The 18,255-nt window shown below is 35.9% G+C and overlaps 1 pseudogene; it reads right to left on the bottom strand.

Moving 5' to 3' along the window:
* Nucleotides 1-9,971: 9,971 nt before the first annotated feature.
* On the bottom strand, nucleotides 9,972-16,713 carry LOC115513037 (annotated as a pseudogene).
* Between the last annotated feature and the right edge of the window lie 1,542 nt (nucleotides 16,714-18,255).

Raw genomic sequence — 18,255 nt, 5'->3', positions numbered from 1 at the left:
GTCTCAGAAATGAAGAATGATGAAGAAATGGCAATGGTAATGATGACAATGATTTAAAAATGAGAGAGAAAGAAGATGAGTAGTAAGGGGAGCTTACAGCAATAAAAAAAAAATCATGTTTGTAATTGATGAACGGAATCATTGCTTGGATAAAAACTGTGTTACAAAGTTACCAGAATGGCTTAATATTGGAATACTAAAGAAAACAGAGATCAGTCTTGTTTTTTGTTTTTGTTTTTTTTAGAAAAGTGGTGAATTCTATTTGTTTACTTACAAAAAACCTAGACAATAAATTTTTTATCTAGGTAAAGACTGACTTTATGAAAATTTAAATCTCCAGGAAACAACCTGAAAAGATTTCTCAAGTAGCGAGGGTAAGGATGGCCAGTTGTGAACACCAATAAACTGAAAAGCTTTCAAGTTGTTTTCATGCTGACACCTCCTAAGAGGAAGGGCTAACATAGAAATGTAACTTTTATGAACTGAAATTTACATTCATTCACAAATATAGTAATACTATTCATACTTTCCAGAGACAGTCTAATATTTATGTATACTCACTTGGTATGGTTTATGTTTAAAGTTCAGTATCGAGCTCCAAACCAAATTCTGCAAAGAAACTCCCTAAAACCTACAACTATCCGAGATGCCTCTTCCGTACACCCTGGGAGGGCTCTTTCTTTTCACAGACCCTCAACAACCTAACATGGTTCAGGTGTTTACAGAAATTATTTCAGTCTCATAGACAGATCTGCTCATGGCTTAGGTGACTTGTTTCCACTGAGGGAGGACTCAGGTATTGTATGTAGTCTGCAATTAACTGTTCTCCCTCCCTCACTCCTGCATTTACCTGGAGAGGTAAATAACAGCCACCACAGAATTTCCCAGCTGCTTTTCATTGTCTTATTACTTTATTTTTCATCTACGATGTACAATATAGAATTCAATTGAAAGAACAACAGCTTCCAGTGGCAATGTACTCATTTCCAATAGATCCGTTAACTCCAACACAGTTAAAATGGTGATCATTTCAGTTTTAAACTGACTGTGACGAAAATCAATAGATCTCTTTCACCCCTGAAAAACTGGGTTCAGATCTGAATTTGCTCTCAAGTGAAATCAATTTGGTGGCCTCTTAACCCAGTGTCTGGGAACCACTGGTCCCCATCACACAATCACCCTGTTGCTTTTATTCAGCCTGGTTGCCTTTACTCTAGAGAGACAAGGGATCATAGGTGAGAGAAAAGCCAAGATGGAGTTGAGGATGAAAGTTGACTTAGGGGAAATCTGACAACCACCAGTCAGGTGACAGTAGTGCTTTATGGAAGGGGGTTGGGTTTGATGAGAAGGAGGGGGAAGGACAATAGATAGATTCTGTATCTTGATGTCAGGATTCACATCTTACATAGAGCTTCTCTCTTTGACTAATTCTGGATATGCTGCCCACTTCCTTTTCTCTTTTGAAACTGAAGTGAAATTTACACTTAAAAATTCACACTGAAAGTAGAACTAGGTGCTGAAAATAAAAACTCTGAAGATTTATATAAATGCTATTTAAAATTTTAAGTCTTCAAGAACCAAAAAGTTAAAACATATACCAAAATCCAAATTCAACCAGGTTTTCATGTGACAAAAATTCTCTGACTTGGTTTTTTTGTTATTGATGTGCTGAGTAATATGTACATATTTAAAAATATAACATATATGATATATATGGTAATTCTCTTCTTTTGTCAAAGTTATCAGCTACTATCATCAATGTTGAACAAGTACATTTGTTTTTAAATTTTTTAACATTTATTTATTTTTGAGAGACAAAGAAAGAGCACAAATTGGGGAGAGGCAGAGAGAGAGAGGGAGACACAGAATCTGAGGCAGGCTCTGAGTTGTCAGCACAGAGCCTGATGCAGGGTTCAAACCCACAAACTGTGAGCCAAAGTCAGACACTTAACTGACTGAGCCACCAGATGCCCTGAACAAGTAGATATTTTCAATTGGGCCTTTCTTTAAAATATTTTTTTCTTTTTTGAAATTTGAGAATTCAGTTTTTCAATATGGTAAAGGATTTAACTTTACTCCTTGTGAAAATTATGCTTTAGATTAATAGTCAACCAATAGAGATACTTTGCTTTAATAATAATAAAATATAAACTGAAACTTAAAAGTTTTAATTTCACTTCTTTGGAACTCTTTTATTCATACTCAATGAAAATAAATATGGTTTATTTTCATTTCAAAGTTGTAAAATCACAATAAATCTGGAGCTTGAGCTTTTATATTTAATTGTTCTTACTATATTTACCTAAATAATTATTACAATCACAATATTTCCCTAAGTTGTACCATAAAATCTGACTACAGTTGACCTTTGAACAACACGGGTTTGAATTGAATGGGTCCACTAATATGCAGATTTTTTTTCAATACAGTATAGTACTATAAATGCATTTTCTCTTCCTTATGATTTTTTAAATAACATTTTATTTTCTCCAGCTTACTTTATTGTAAGAATACAGTATATATTTAATATATTAAATATGTGTTAATTAAATGTTTATGTCATTGGAAAGACTTCTGGTCAACAGTAGGCTATTAGTAAAATTTTGAGGGAGCCAAAATTTATAATAAGTGGATTTTTGACTGCAAGAGGGTTGGTGCCCCAAACCCCTGCATTGTTCAAGAGTCAACTGTATACAGATCCACTGAAGAATTGGTGTGGTTATTGAGATAAAGTCCTCTCTTCCTAACTAGGCTTATAGGGCTCATGATCTGGCCTTTTACTTTTTCAGTGTCCCTTGTACTTTATTTACAACCAATACTGAATTTATTTTAGTGCCTCAAATTGAAGTACTTTCTTGGCTTCTAGCCTTTGCAGGTGCTATTCCTTATGGCTCTTTATTCTTCTTTCATATCTTCACCTGACCCATACCTATTTTTTTTTTCTTTTCTCTTTTAAGTATATAATTCAATGATTTTTACTAATTTATAGAATTGTGCATCCATCATCAAAATCCAGTTTTAGAACATTTTCATCATCTCAATAAGATCCTGTGGCACTTTGCACTAAATTCGCATTCCCACACCCAGCCCCAGGCAACTAATAATCTGCTTAATGTCTCTGCCTTTTCTGGGATTTTAATAGAAATAGAATTATACAATATGTAGTCTTTTGTGTCTGACTTCTTTCACTCAGCATAATATTTTTGAATCTTATCTATGTTGTATCATGTATCATTAGTTGGTCCCTTTTTATTACTAAATACAATATCCATTGTATGTACCACTTTTACTCATGTATTCACCAGTTGTACATTTGGATTGTTTCCAAATAGATGATTACAATTAGTGCTGGTATGAATATTCATGTAAAAGTATTTGTGTGGATAGATGTTTTCATTTCTGTTGGGCAGTTACCTATGAGTAGAATTATGGGTTATACGATAAATTAATGTTTAACTTTTCAAGAAACTGCCCAACTATTTTCCAGAGTGGCTGTATCATCATATATTCCCACCAGCAGTGTGTGACGATTCCAATTTCTCCACATCCTCACCAACACTTGGTATTGTCTCTTTTTGACTATAGTTATTTTAGTGGATCTCTTAGATGTGTATCTCATAATAGTCTTAATTTGGATTTCTATAACTATTGATATTGAACATCTTTTCATGTGCTGATTAGTTATTTGTATGCCTTTTTCAGTAAAAGCTTTTGAAGTATTCAGCTTCTTTTGATTGTATTGTAGTTTTGTCACCTGATTATTGAGTTATAAGAGTAATTTATTTATACATTCTAGATATGAGTGTCCTTTATCAAATATATGCTTTGCAAAAATTTTCTCCCCATTCTGTGTCTTGCCTTTGCAATTTCCTAACAGCTCCCTTTTGAAGCACAAAATGTTTTAATTGTGATAAAGTCAGTCCAATTATCAATATTTTTCTTTTACGAATTATGCTTTGGTGCTGTATCTGAAACTTGTTGCCAAAACCAAGACCACAAAGGTATTCTTCTATGGTTTCATTAACAGTTTTGCAATTTTATTTTTGTATTCAAATCTATGATCCGGTTTGAATTGATTTTTTTTATATAATAGGAGATAAGATTTTAAATTCATTTTTTTGCATGTAGATATCCAATTGCTTTAGTTATTTGTCCAAAATACTAACCTTTTGTCCACTAAATTGGCTTAGTATCTTTGTCAAAAATCAACTGACCATAAATGTAAGGGTTTATTCTGGACTTTCAAATCTGTTCCACTGATAGGTCTATCCTTATGCCAGTACACACATTTTGATTACTGAGCTTTATAGCAAGTTTTGAAATTGGGAAGTGTAAGTCCTCCAACCTTTTTCTCTTTCAAAAATTTTTGGCTATTCTGTGTCTTTACATTTCTATGTGAATTTTAGGGTTAGCTTATCAATCTCTGCAAAAAAAAAAAAGGGCATGCTGGAATTTTGATAGCTATTGCACTAAATTTATATGGCATTGTAGGGGTAATTGCCATCTTAACATTATTGAGTCTTCCAATCCATGAACATAGGATATCTCATAATTTATTCAGATTTTTAAAAATATTTCTCAACAATGTTTCATAGTTTTTAGTGTACACATCTGCACTTTTTAAATTAAATTTATCCCTAAGTATTTTATTCTTCTTGATGTTATTTTTAATGTGATTGTTTACTTAGATTCATTTTTGGAGGGTTCAATGCTACTATGTAGAAACACAATTGAATTTTGTATATTGATCTTGTATCAAATAACCTGGCTGAACTCATTTCTTAGTTGTAGTTTCTGAGGATTCTGACTCCAGGTCAAAATCCTATGTGTGATCCTTCAGTCCTAACTATAAACAATTATAGACTTGGTCTGGCAGGCCTCATGGAGGGCAGCTTCCATTCTCATACCAGCCTTTGGTGTACAACCAATGCATTGCAGTTTTCTTAATCCTGCAGCCAAAAACTCAGTTCCCCGATCTGAGCCAGCCATGCTCATATGCATATCTGTGTTCTTAACCAAGGTACTTTCATTCAGAGGTGTCCTTATTGGAGGCCTGAAATGAGGCCCTTTCCCTGTATCTCTTCTGAGATCTCCTTATCAGGGCCCTTGGCTGAAGCACTTTGCCCCATTTTGACATAATACCTTCCTACTCTTAGCCTTTTTCCTTCTCCTTTTCTTCATTCCCCACCCCCTCCTCCGGCCCATAAGAGGCAGCATCCATTCAGAACTGTACTGTAGCCCCCTGTACTATTACCCATCTGTACTGTATCCACCTGACCCATGTCCAAAACCATTCCATGAAGAAAATGGAACACTGAGAGCAAGTGCCTCATTCTGCCTCTTGCTTGCTTGGTCACATTTAGTAAATAAAGACTTGATTGTTACTTTCAGTTTGTCTAATTGTTCTAATTTACGAGCTCCACTTATTGCTTGATAGGTTTCTTTGTATATTCATAATATTTTCAACATATAGAATCATGTCATTCTGAATAAAGAAAGTTTTACTTCTTCCTTTCCAATAGATGACTTTTATGTATTTTTTTCTGTCCGACTTTGGTGGATAGAATATACAGTATAATTTTGAATAAAAGTGGTGAGAGCACACATGCTTGCCTAGTTCCTGATCTTAGGAGGAATGAACTCAGTTGTTCATTATTAAATCTTATATCAGCCATAAACTTTTTATAAATGTCCTTTATCAGCTTGACAGAGTTCCCTTCTATTCCTAGTGTGTTAAGAGTTTTTATCATGAATGGGTATTCAATTTTGTCAAGTTCTTTTTCTGCACCCATTGAAATGATTATGTCGCTTTTGTCCTTTATTCTATTGGTATGGTAAATTACACTAAAATTGATTTTGGGATATGAAATATGCCTTGTGTTTCTGTAATAAATTCCACTTGGTCATCGTATATGATCCTTTATGTATGTTGCTGTATTCAGTTTGAGAGTATTTTCTTGAGAATTTTTGCATCCACATTCATAAAGAATGATGGTCCATAGTTTTATTTTCTTGCAATATCTTTGTCTGGCTTTGATATCAGAGTAACTCTCATTTTGTAGAATGAGTTGGGAAGTATTCCTCCTCCCCTCTACTTTCTGGAAGAGCTTGGGAATGATTGGTATTATTTATTCTTTATGTGTTTGATAAAATTCATCTGTGAAGCTATCTGAACCTGGACTTTACTTTGCGGAAGTACTTTTAGTATTACTCAATTTCCTTATATTTTTATAAATATATTTGAATTTTCTATTTTTTCATATGTTATTTTTAGTACTTTGTGTCTAAGAATTTGATCATTTTATCTAAGTCTTCTAATCTATTGATATAAAGTTGTTCATAGGAATTTATTTTAATCCTTTTCAGTTCTGCAAGGGCAGGAGGAGTATAGATGTCAGAATAGTAAGGGACTCTGGGCTTGTCTTATTCCTTGAACATAGCTAGAGCAAAACCAAACCATTTTGAACACCTAGAAAATCAATCTGAGGATTAATAGAACAATCTTCATAATTTGAGGGAGAGAACATGGCAGCTTCTCTTAACAAGCAAACCAAAGCACACCTAGGATCTAGCTTCCTTTATTTTAATTTTTGAATTTTTATTTCATTGTATTATTGTTGTTGTTGTTTCTTCCTCCAAAATGAAAAGATAGAGGAGTACACTTCGAAAGAAAGAACAGGAAGCAATGGTGGCCAGGGATTTAATCAATGCAAATATAAGTAAGATGTCTGAACTAGAATTTAAAACAAAAATTGTAAGGATACAAGCTGGGCTTGAAAAAGCATAGAAGACACCAGAGTTTCCCTTTCTGGAGAGATAAGAGAACTAAAATCTAGTCAGGCCAAAATTAAAAGTGCTATAACTGAAATGCAAACCCAAATGGAGGCCATAAAAATGAGGATGGATGAAGCAGAGGAACAATATAGACAATAAAAGTATGGAAAATAATGATGCTGAAAAGAAGAGGAAAACAAAGGTCAAGGATCACAAAGGCAGAATTAGGGAACTCAGTGATTTATTAAAATGGAATGACATTCATATCATAGGAGTCCCAGAAGATGAAGAGAAAGAAAAAGGGGCAGAAGGTTTATGTGAGTAAATTTTGGCTGAAAACTTCCCTAATATGGGGAAGGACACAGACATAAAACTCTAAGAAATACAGAGAACTCCTATTAAATTCAACGAAAGCTGGCCATCACCAAAACATATCATAGTGAAATTCACCAAATACACAGACAAGGAAAGAATCATTAAAGCAGCAAGAGAAAAAAGTCCTTAACCTACAATAGAAGACAGATCAGATTCACAGAGTATCTGTCCACAGAAACTTGGCAGGCCAGAAAGGAGTGACAAGATATGTTCAATACGCTGAATGGAAAAAATAAGCAACCAAGAATACCCTATCAAGCAAGTCTGTCATTCAAAATAGAAGGAGAAAGAGAGAGTTTCCAAGACAAATAAAACCTAAAGGAGTTCAGTCCTACAAGACATTTTAAGGGAGACTCTTTAAGTGGAGGGAAAAAGAAAACCAAAAGCAACAAAGACTAGAAAGGACCAGAGAGCATCAACAGAAACACCAACTCTACAGGTAACACAGTGGCACTAAATTTATATCTTTCAGTAATCACTCTGAATGTAAATGGACTAAATGCTCCAATCAAAAGACATAGGGTATCAAAATTGATTTAAAAAAAACAAAAAACAAAAAAGCAAGATCCACTGATATGCTGCCTACAAGAGCCTCATTTTAGACCCAAAGACACCTTCAGATTGAAAGGGAGGGGATGGAGAACCATCTATCATGCTAATGGACATCAAAAGAAAGCTAACGTAGCCATATTTATCTCAGACAAACTAGATTTTAAAACAAAGACTAACAAGAGATGAAGAAGGGCATTATATCATAATTAAGGGGTCTATCCATCAAGAAGATCTAACAACTATAAATATTTATGCTACCAATTTAGGAGCACCCAAATATATAAATCAATTAATCACAAACATAAAGGAATCCATTTATAATAATACCATAATAGTAGATTTTAATACCCCACTTACAACAATGGACACATCATCTAAGCAGAAAATCCACAAGAAAACAATGGCTCTGAATGACACACTGTACCAGATGAACTTAACAGATGTATTCATAATATTTCATCTTAAAGTTGCAGAATATATTCTTTTCAAGTGTACACAGATCATTCTCCAAAATATATCACATACTGGGTCACAAATCAGCCCTCAACAAGTACAAAAAGATCAAAATCATATCATGCATATTTTCAGATCACAGCACTATAAAACTTGAAGTCAAACAAAAGAAAAAAATTTGTAAAGCCCTCAAATACATGGAAGTTAAAGAACATCCTACTAAAGAATGAATGGGTTAACCAGGAAATTAAAGAAGAAATTTAAAAAATACATGGAAGCCAATGAAAATGAAAACATGACAGTCCAAAACCTTTGGGATGCAGCAAAGGCAGTCCTAAAAGGGAAGTATATTGCAATTCAGGCCTATCTCAAGAAAGTCCCAAATATACAACATAAACTTACACGTAAAGGAGCTACAAAAGGAACAGCAAATAAAGCCTAAAGCCAGCAGAAGGAAATCATAAAGAGTAGGGCAGAAATAAATGATATAGAAACAAACACATACAGGGGCGCCCAGGTGGCGCAGTCGGTTAAGCGTCCGACTTCAGCCTGGTCACGATCTCGCGGTCCGTGAGTTCGAGCCCCGCGTCAGGCTCTGGGCTGATGGCTCGGAGCCTGGAGCCTGTTTCCGATTCTGTGTCTCCCTCTCTCTCTGCCCCTCCCCCGTTCATGCTCTGTCTCTCTGTCCCAAAAATAAATAAAAAACGTTGAAAAAAAAATTTAAAAAAAAAGAAAAGAAAAGAAACAAACACATACAAAAAAATAGTAGAACAGATCAACAAAACAAAGAGCTGGTTCTTTGAAAGAATTAACAAAACAGATAAGCCTTTAGCCAGACTTATCAAAAAGAAAATAGAAAGGATCCAAACATATAAAAATCACAAATGAAATAGGGGATATCACAACCACCACCACAGAAATACAAACAATTATAAAAGAACACTAAGGAAATTATATGCCAGCAAACTGGGCAATCTGTAAGAAATGGACACATTTTTAGAAACTCACAAACTGTCATTTCTGTGAGGACAGTAATGGTGTCCCCTCTTTAATTCCTGACTTTGAGTTTTCTCTCTTTTTTGCTTGCCGAGTCTCTATAAAAGTTTGGCAATTTTTAAAAATTTTTTCTTACCAAAAAAACCAACTTTTGATTTCACTAATGTCTTCTATTGTTTCTATGTTTTCCATTTTTTGATATATGTTTTATTTCCTCCCTTCAACTTGCTTTAGGTTTAGTTGGCTCTGTTCTTTTTCTAGTCCCTTGGGTTATTTTTTTGAGATCTTTCTTCATTACTAATATGGGTGTTTAACACTATAAAAATTTCCTCTGAACACTGTTTTAGCAATCCCATAATTGTGTTTCCATTTTCATTCAATTCATATTATTTTCTAATTTCCCTTGTGACTTCTTCTTTGACCCATGATTTCTGTAGATGCATTTCCTTTATTTTTCAACATTAAATACAACTCTATTGTCATAACAACGGTGCATCTTTAAATGAGAGCATTGACAAGACATTGTCTCTTAACCTGAATTTGCAATAAAAGATGTTTTCAGAAATAAGTATTTATGAAAATGACAAGCTAAAATAAGTTCTTAAGGCAAATAGTTATAAAACCTGGACAGAGGCTTCTAAGCTTTTCATCTTCTAGAAACAGCTTCACATATCATTTAGAAAATCAACGTAGAGGTAATAATAATAAACCCCATTTCCCATCCATTCTTGAAGCCAATCTTTCTTGAGAATTGATCAAACAGTGCCTGCTGTTGAAGATTGCAATTAGGCCTGACTCCATACTTAAGTTTTGATTCTGGATCAGTTTTCTGGCTTGGGCTAGTCGGGAGTTTCTTCCTTCAGAATTATCAGTGAATTTAAATGAGCATGCATTAACATTATCTTCTCTTTCAGCTCTGCAACAATTTCTGGTAGAAAGTTGTGAATATCTATCTCAGATTCATTTACTGTGACTTTTGTTTTTAAGAGCACATCATTTTGTCACTGAGACAGCAGCCAGGGCAGCATGGGTAGAATACAAATGGAAACCAATGGGAGTCCCACAGGTAATACAGAATACAAGGTTGTAAGTGCTCCCTTTGAACCAACCCTCAATGCCAACTAGGAAGGGAGCTTCCCATACCATGTCATTTGTGACTCTATAGAAAACTACAGATGCAAGGGACTGCAACAGGTCCCAGGAGAGGTGCAGAATCAGCGAGCACAGCATAGCACACCATGTGCATTGGAACACAGTGCACTTCTCGGGCTGCAGGATGACAGCCATGGGGCAGGATCTTGGCTCCTCTGCCTCCAGGCCCGCAGGGTCAAGCAGCAAGGACCCATTCACCACCTGTGTGTCCCACTTCATAGAAACTGTATAAAACAGTTGCCTTCTTAGCACCATCGCAAAAGTCACCCCACAGCAGCTTTGCTTGATGTGAGTGAGGCTGCCAATCTTCCTGCAGCCCACGCCTATGTTTTGAACACCTAGATGTGTTTCTTTTTTAATTTTTCATAGTTCCTACCCTCCCAAAATTTCTTTCAGTTATCGATTTCTAATTTAGTACCACTGCATTAGAAAACATACTTTGTATAATTTTTATTTGTCAATTGTGCTTTGATGAAGCTGGGAAAAAATTTATAGGAAGGCATGACAATAATGACTCATCAAATAAAAAACATCAATAAAGAGATAGAAATTACTTTAAAAGCTCAGTCATTTATCCTGCTTTTGCTTTTTCTGGGCTTTCCCATTCTCCCCTGTGCATTTTCTAGGCCTCACGTTGAGGTAGGGGGCATTAGATAACTAGGCCCTCTCTAGTCTCTCTTGGGAATGTGCATAGCCTTTTACAAGCATACACCCTTCAAAACCACCCAGGCTATGTGAGAGTTTAAGGCTCACTATGGCTACCTTATTTACCTAGATCTCCCTGCTGAATTTCTCGCTAGTATGCATGTCTATTGCTTACCCCACCTCAATGACAACACCAAGCTAGCTGTGAAGCTGGAATTTTCTGACTGTTTGCCACTGAGATTGCTACTGTTTACAATGCCTCAGGGCATGTACCTGCTCCAAATCAAGTCAGCCTCTTCAAGTAGTTCTTACCCCTTACCCTACCCTGGTATAACTTCTATACCAATAGAGCTGAAGAGCTAAAACCCCACCGTTATTTAAGATTTTGTTGTTTTTCTTGAACAAATGTTTCTAAGTTTCTAGAGTCCTTAATAAATTGTTGTTTTTTGAAAGTTTCTTCCATTTCTATCATTGATTTTTGAGAAAGGGACTTAGCTAGCCCCATATTCTGCTATTCCAAAAGTTCCTTTCCAATACCTACCATTTTTATCTTTATCTAACACCAAGTCCTTTAATATCACTTCCTAAGACTGAATTAAATTCCTCTTCAAAGTCTTGACTTAGGACCCTGTGTTGTTTCAAAAGATTTTTCACATTAACCACAAGTAGCTCTCTGTTTATTAATATGGCTACCTCACCAGACTATAAACTCACAGAGGACAGTGTGTATCTCTTCTGTTCACTGCTTTACCTCAGCAGCTAGCATGGCATTTGACACATGGTAGACATTCCGTAAAAAATAATGGATTTACTTAGATTAATGAAATGAAATTTAAATCCATAGACTCATTTATGGACAGTAGCTATCGTAATTCTGATATGAAATCAGAACTGAGGTCATTTGATGGTATCTAAGCATAATCTTTGACTCATACCATTTATCCAAAATATTGGATGTATGTCAATGAATGTTGATGAGGGGGAGAAATATGTTATTCAAAACTTGGAAGCTCAAAAACATTATAATACATTGTATTTTCCAGTGGGAGGGTCACATGGATGATCAGCCACATGGCAAGAAAACCTGTAGTTACTACCACTTGAAATGTAGTGGTGAAATATAGTAACATTGACTTTTGGGGGCAGTAACTATCAAGATACCTCTGAATAAGAGTATCAAGATACAGTACTGATAAATTTCAACACACACAAAAAAACCGCCCTAAATTGTGTAAATATCTAATGCAGCATACCTCATAATGGTGGCAATAAAACCTGTCAAAGATTTTTAGCCTCACATTTAGTTTTTAGCTAAGGAAGAAAAAACAGATGCCAGTGCTATGCTTATTTTAGAGTCTCTCAAAGACATGCTTCTGTTTATTATCAGAAAGAGACTAGGTCAGTGGCAGGAAAGGACAGAACTTTCTCAGTTACTATGTGGTTGTATACAGGGAGGGCTCAGTGAATGCTGTTTGAACATTTATTGAACACTTTAAATTTTATGCAATCGGTTTTCAAACTATGCTCCATGGATTGCCACAGAAGTGCCTCAAAGAATGTAGCTAAGGACAGGGGAGAAGAAGTGAATAGGTTTCTGACCCCTTCTGTCTTTAACTTTCTCATGACACATGAAAAGATGCTCAACATCACTAATCATCAGGGAAATGCTAATCAAAACCACACTGAGGTATCACCTCACACCTGTCAGAATGCCTAGAATCAAAAGACAAGAAATAACAAGTGTTTGGCAAGAATATGGAAAAAAAGGAACCCTCTAGTACTAGTGGTAGAAATGAAAATGGGTTCAGCCACTGTGGAAAACAGTATGAAGATTCCTCAAAAAATAAAAAATAGAAGTACCATATGATCCAGTTTTTCCACCACTAGGCATTTATCCTAAGAAAATGAAAATACTAATTCAAAAAGATATATGCACTCCTATACTTATTGCAGCATTATTTACAATAACCAAGATATGGAAGCAATCTAAGTGTCTGCTGATGAATGAAAATGTATCGTGTGTGTGTGTGTGCGTGTGTGTGTGTGTGCGTGTGCATGTGCGTGCGCGCGCGTGTGTATAATGGAACATTCCTCAGCCATAAAAATGAATGAGATCTTGCTATTTGTGACAACATGAATGAACCTAGAGTACATTATGCCAAGTGAAGTAAGGCAGAGAAAGACAAACAACATATGATTTCACTTATACGTGGAATCTAAAAAAACAAAACAAGTGAATAAACAAACAAAAAGCAACAGACTGATACAGAGCACATAATTACAGAGCACAAACTGATGGTTGCCAGAGGGAAAGGGGGTGTGTGGATGGGCAAAATGGGTGAAAGGGAGTGGGAGATCCAGGCTTCCAGTTATGGGATGAATAAGTCACGGGGATAGAAGCTACAGCACAGGGAATATAATCAGTGGTACTGTAATAGCAATGTATGGTGACAGATGGTAGCCACACTTATGGTAAGCACGGCATAATATATAAATTTGTCGAATCACTGTTGTAAAGTTGAATCTAAGGTAATTTTGTGTGTCAACTATACTTCAATAAAAATAAATAAGTAAACAAAATAATTTTATCACTGGATTACTGTGATTACTAAATAAAATGTGTATTTGAAAATACTTTACTAACTGTGAAATACTTATAAAGTTGGATAGTATATATAATTGCTGCTCGTGTGAAAACTGTGGCCAAAGGATGATACCAGCACAAGAGGGCACATTTACTCATATACACATCTCAATCTCTTTGCTATTTATACTTATAGTTTTCTCTACAAAATTATTTTTTCTTTTGGAGGAATTCATAGAATCCAGTGAATTTGGTCCATTATCAGTACAGAGATGAGTTGTCTCACCTCCTACATCTCCTGGCTCCCTACTAAGCCAGTGCCTACAGGGACAGAGTTCCATAGCCTACCATGCTATCACAAAACAATGTCCCTCAGGACAAAATAGAAAGAGTTGTAGTTTTTTTAAAATTAAAATATCATAATTCTACTCTGTCTTTCATGCTGCAGTGACACAAGTTAAGGAGGAGCAATGCTTGTTTAAATCTGATTTTATCTCATAGTCCAGTGCCTTAAGAGAAGAAAAAGCACCCCCTTTATTCTGATAATAAAGAATGTTCTCTTAATTTCCTATTGTTGTGTATAAGATTTAGTGCTTACTCCTTAATTTCAGTGTCAGAATGTGAGCTGTAATTAATTTTCATAAAATGGAAAGCAATAAAGTCAGATATTGCTGGCTATAGAGGTTGAGATTGTATAATTTACAATTAGGGGTGGGGGGGGGGAACAGCCTACACATTAAATGAGTAATAACTCATCTTGGCTTCAGCTTCAGGATTATGAAAGTGGTCAACAAAGCTGCTCAAACAAAACCCCAAATCTATGTGGTGTTTGGAACCTTCTCAAGAAAGTCTATCAAACTTGATGTCACCTCTCCCTATGCCAATGTTTGGATTGTTTTTATTATCATTAATTAACAATAATAATATGCACGGACTTAAATTACCACCTAATGAATCACCTAAAACCTTTCCTAGGCATTATTTGCAACAAACTATAGATAATAGACCATAATTCTATATCAACCATAAAAAAAGTCAGCTGCCTACTCATTATAAATGCATGTTCCCTTCATCTTACCATCAGAATTTCCACAGAGAAGGAATGTTTGAAATTGAGAAATAATTGTATGGTGGTTATTTATAAGTGTTAGGCTATATACTAAAATAAAGGATGCTATATATAAAACTATACATATGTAAAACTTTTCCATATTTAAAAGAAAGTATATTCATGTTGGAGGAAATAAAATGGGCACACTATTCTATCCTCTGCCTTGTTTGATTCAGGACATACTTTCTAGGGAATGACTATGGACATGGTCATTAAAAGAGCAGAGAGAAGTAGTGATTGCTCAGTTAAACAGAAATTTATTCCAGAAAATATGAGTACAAACTTTACAGTTCACAAAGATCTTTCACACACTTCATCTCAGTGTAATCTTTCAGTAGCCCTAAGGGGAGGTCAGAGTGAACTCTGATATTCTGTGTTACAAGGAGAACACTGAGAAGTGAAGTTGCCTGTCCAAGTTCATGCCATCAGTAAACAACAAAACCAAAAACTGAATATAGGTTTAGGACTCTCTAAATTCAGTCCTAGAAACAACATAGACAACAATAGCTAATAAGACCAAGAGAGAGTTCATGATTTGGTGTAGACCATATCTCACAGAACTGGCCTCAAGTGCATTTACAAATATAAAGAGAAAGAAGATGGTCTCCAGGCATTAAAAGAGGAATAAGCACTGCAACCTCAGGCATCATTTGAAAATAAAAGGGAAACAAATGATGATGATGATGATGATGATGATGATGATGATGTTGATGATGATGGTGGTAGTATGATGGGAAATTAGGGAAAGGAACAATAACTGAGTTGCACTCATTCCAACCTATTAGATTTCACACCACAGCCAGCAGACAGGTTAATGCATAAATGACACAGAAACTATATGGATCTTAGCTTTAGGTGTAATTAATTATCTACATTATGTTTACCCATAGAAAAGAATACAAATTGGACATGTTCAGTCCCCTATGGATCCTACTGCGGGAACTGGAAAGTAGGTGACTGGTCAACTGGTGGTTACCATGAAAGTGAACAAAGGGCTCCACCTTGGAGCAGTGAAAGATACAAAATAATAAGTGATTATTTGTATATGCACATAAAAAATTAGTGTATATATATGAGAAAAAACCTAGGAGAAAAATTAAATCACAGTATTAATTTCAAATCTCCTGAGAGGTGGTTTTACAGGAAATAGTCATTTTTTTAACCTTATAGATCTATATTACTTGATTTGTAATGAAGAGTTATTACTTTCATAAAAAAATAATAAACATGAAGATTACATTTTGTAAGAACCTGAGGTGCAGTCTAACTTTCCATGAAATGTATTAGCTAACTTGAGAACATTGCTCAGATTAGGTGCTAATGTAAGCCTATACTCTAGTCTCAGCCTTACCTAAAACTTTCTCCAGGAGGCCTTCCCTGACCTACACCACACACACCACTCCTCTAAATGTCCGTTCCTGTACACACTTCCTCCTAGCCCTCTGTCTTCTTCCTTCATAGCCCTTATCATGGCTTGTAGCTACATATGCATGTGTAAGGCTACCGGCAAACTACACTTAAACCCAGGCAAGAGGGATTCTGTCATAGGCCCCTTGCTTTAGAGAACCACACATATCACAGATATCAAAATGAACACAATTTTTTTTTAGTCTCCAAAAAAGATGGTTGAAAGTTCAGTCTACTTTTGAGTGAATTATGAAGGATGTCCTGAGCAAGCTGCACCATGCCCGGATGAGAACAAAGGAGCCTGCATCTATTGAGGAAGAAGAAAATCTCAGCCTCTGCTCTGGGAAATAGATAGTAGAAGTCCCCTTTGTTTGAAGTTGTTGCCCCAGAACACCCAAAGCAGACAGAATTTCCCAGAAGACTGCACTCCATCTCTCTCCTCTACAACTGCCTAAAAGGGGATGAGAAAGTGACTCATGAGACCTCCCAGCCCAGTTCCCAGCACCTGGACAATGTCTGTTCCTATGTCAGTGTCTGATTCAGTCCACCAACCGGGACACAGCCCACCTTCTTTCTTGCCCTTTGCCAGACGCTTCTTGTTGCCACTCAGGGTCACAAGTAGCAGGACTGACTTGGAAGAGAGCAAGCCTCCTTTAGCCTCCATGTTGCAAGGAAACTCCCCAGGGTGTGAGCTTTGAGGTTCCAGAAGAAAACATGAACTGGACAAATGTCAGAGCTCATCACTATTAAGTATTTAAATATTTGATACATGGCATCCATTTGTCCTTTTGCCCCAGGCCTCACAAGTGTCAGATGCATACCTGATTATTAGTGTAATTACTAACTTCCTTCCTAATGGATATGCCCCATAAAATATAAGAATAAAAGATCATATTTATTTTATTTAAAATCCTAGTACAGGGTCTAGCATATGTTAGACACACAACAAATGCTTGTAAATGAACAAATAGCTAAAAACAAAATGTTGGTACACAATATAGCCGTGTGCCTTGCCCTAAAAGCACTTGTGATATGTTAATATCTATATAAAAATGTTTGAAAGCAAGTAGAATACAGTGGACATTAAACCTATAATTGGAACTGATAATTCCTGTATTCTAGATCAGGGGTGACATTTATTATATGTTCTGATCAGCACCTACTACCTTTTAGGCTCTTAATAATTGAGAAATGATCATTTCAACTCTGCCAGCAGCCAAGTTCAGGTAAGTCACTTTCTTATGTGTTGCTCTCTACCAAAGGGCAAATGAATGCCTCAGAGAGTTCAGCAGGATCTTACTGATGAACTTCCTTCTCACAAGTTTGAAAATAATTCCATGTTTCATGTGTTGGATACAAGAAAGGACAAAAACATTAGTGACACATGGTAAGGGAAAAACATATGTCTACTGATGGAAATACATGTCTACTGATGAAAGGAAACATGTTAAGGGCAGCTAAACTTATGTTTCATCCTCAACTCATTTCTTAAGCCTTTGAAAGAAACACTTAAACAACATAATAACAAATACTGCCAGAACACCAGCAACCCTTGAGTAAAATAGAGAAATGGAGCAATGTTAGGAACAGTCTGATTCAAACTAACTTAACTATTTTATACTGTTTTATGGTTTACAAAGCTTTCATACCATTGACTCAGTTGAGATCACACATACTCTGTGAGGTAATGCACTGTCCTATTTAATGATGAAAAAACTGAATTGGGCTTTAACAAGAATGTTGGTTGACCCCTAATATCTGTCCCATCTTTTCTCCTTCCCTTGATTTGTCCACACATCCACCCACTTCCATATTGCCTTAGATATTGGGAAAAGCTGGCTCCACCCTCAGTCTAAGGGCTAGTTCTGATTCACCAAGCCCACTATGGTTAGCCCATTCCCTTTGTCAATGGCTGGCTTAGGCACAGTCATGTGATGCAACTCTAGTCAATGAGTATGAGGATAAGTCTGACAAACTTTCCTCTTTCTTGGAAACAGACAAAGTATGGGAGACTCTTTTGTACCCATTTGACTGGGATGTGACAGACTGCCGTGGCCATCTTACAGAGGTGAATGACCCAAACCTGATACCTCCAGTTCTAGTCTTTCCCCTATACTTCAGACAGTACATCCACCTGCCTGTTTGATAATTCCATTTGCATATTTAATTGGTACCTCAAAGTTGGCCTATTCAAATTAGGTCTTCA

This window comes from Lynx canadensis, chromosome B1 (genome assembly GCF_007474595.2).
Source record: "Lynx canadensis isolate LIC74 chromosome B1, mLynCan4.pri.v2, whole genome shotgun sequence".
NCBI lineage: Eukaryota > Metazoa > Chordata > Mammalia > Carnivora > Felidae > Lynx > Lynx canadensis.
The sequence above is the reverse complement of the archived record's forward strand: the minus strand, read 5'-3'. Positions and strand labels throughout refer to the sequence as shown.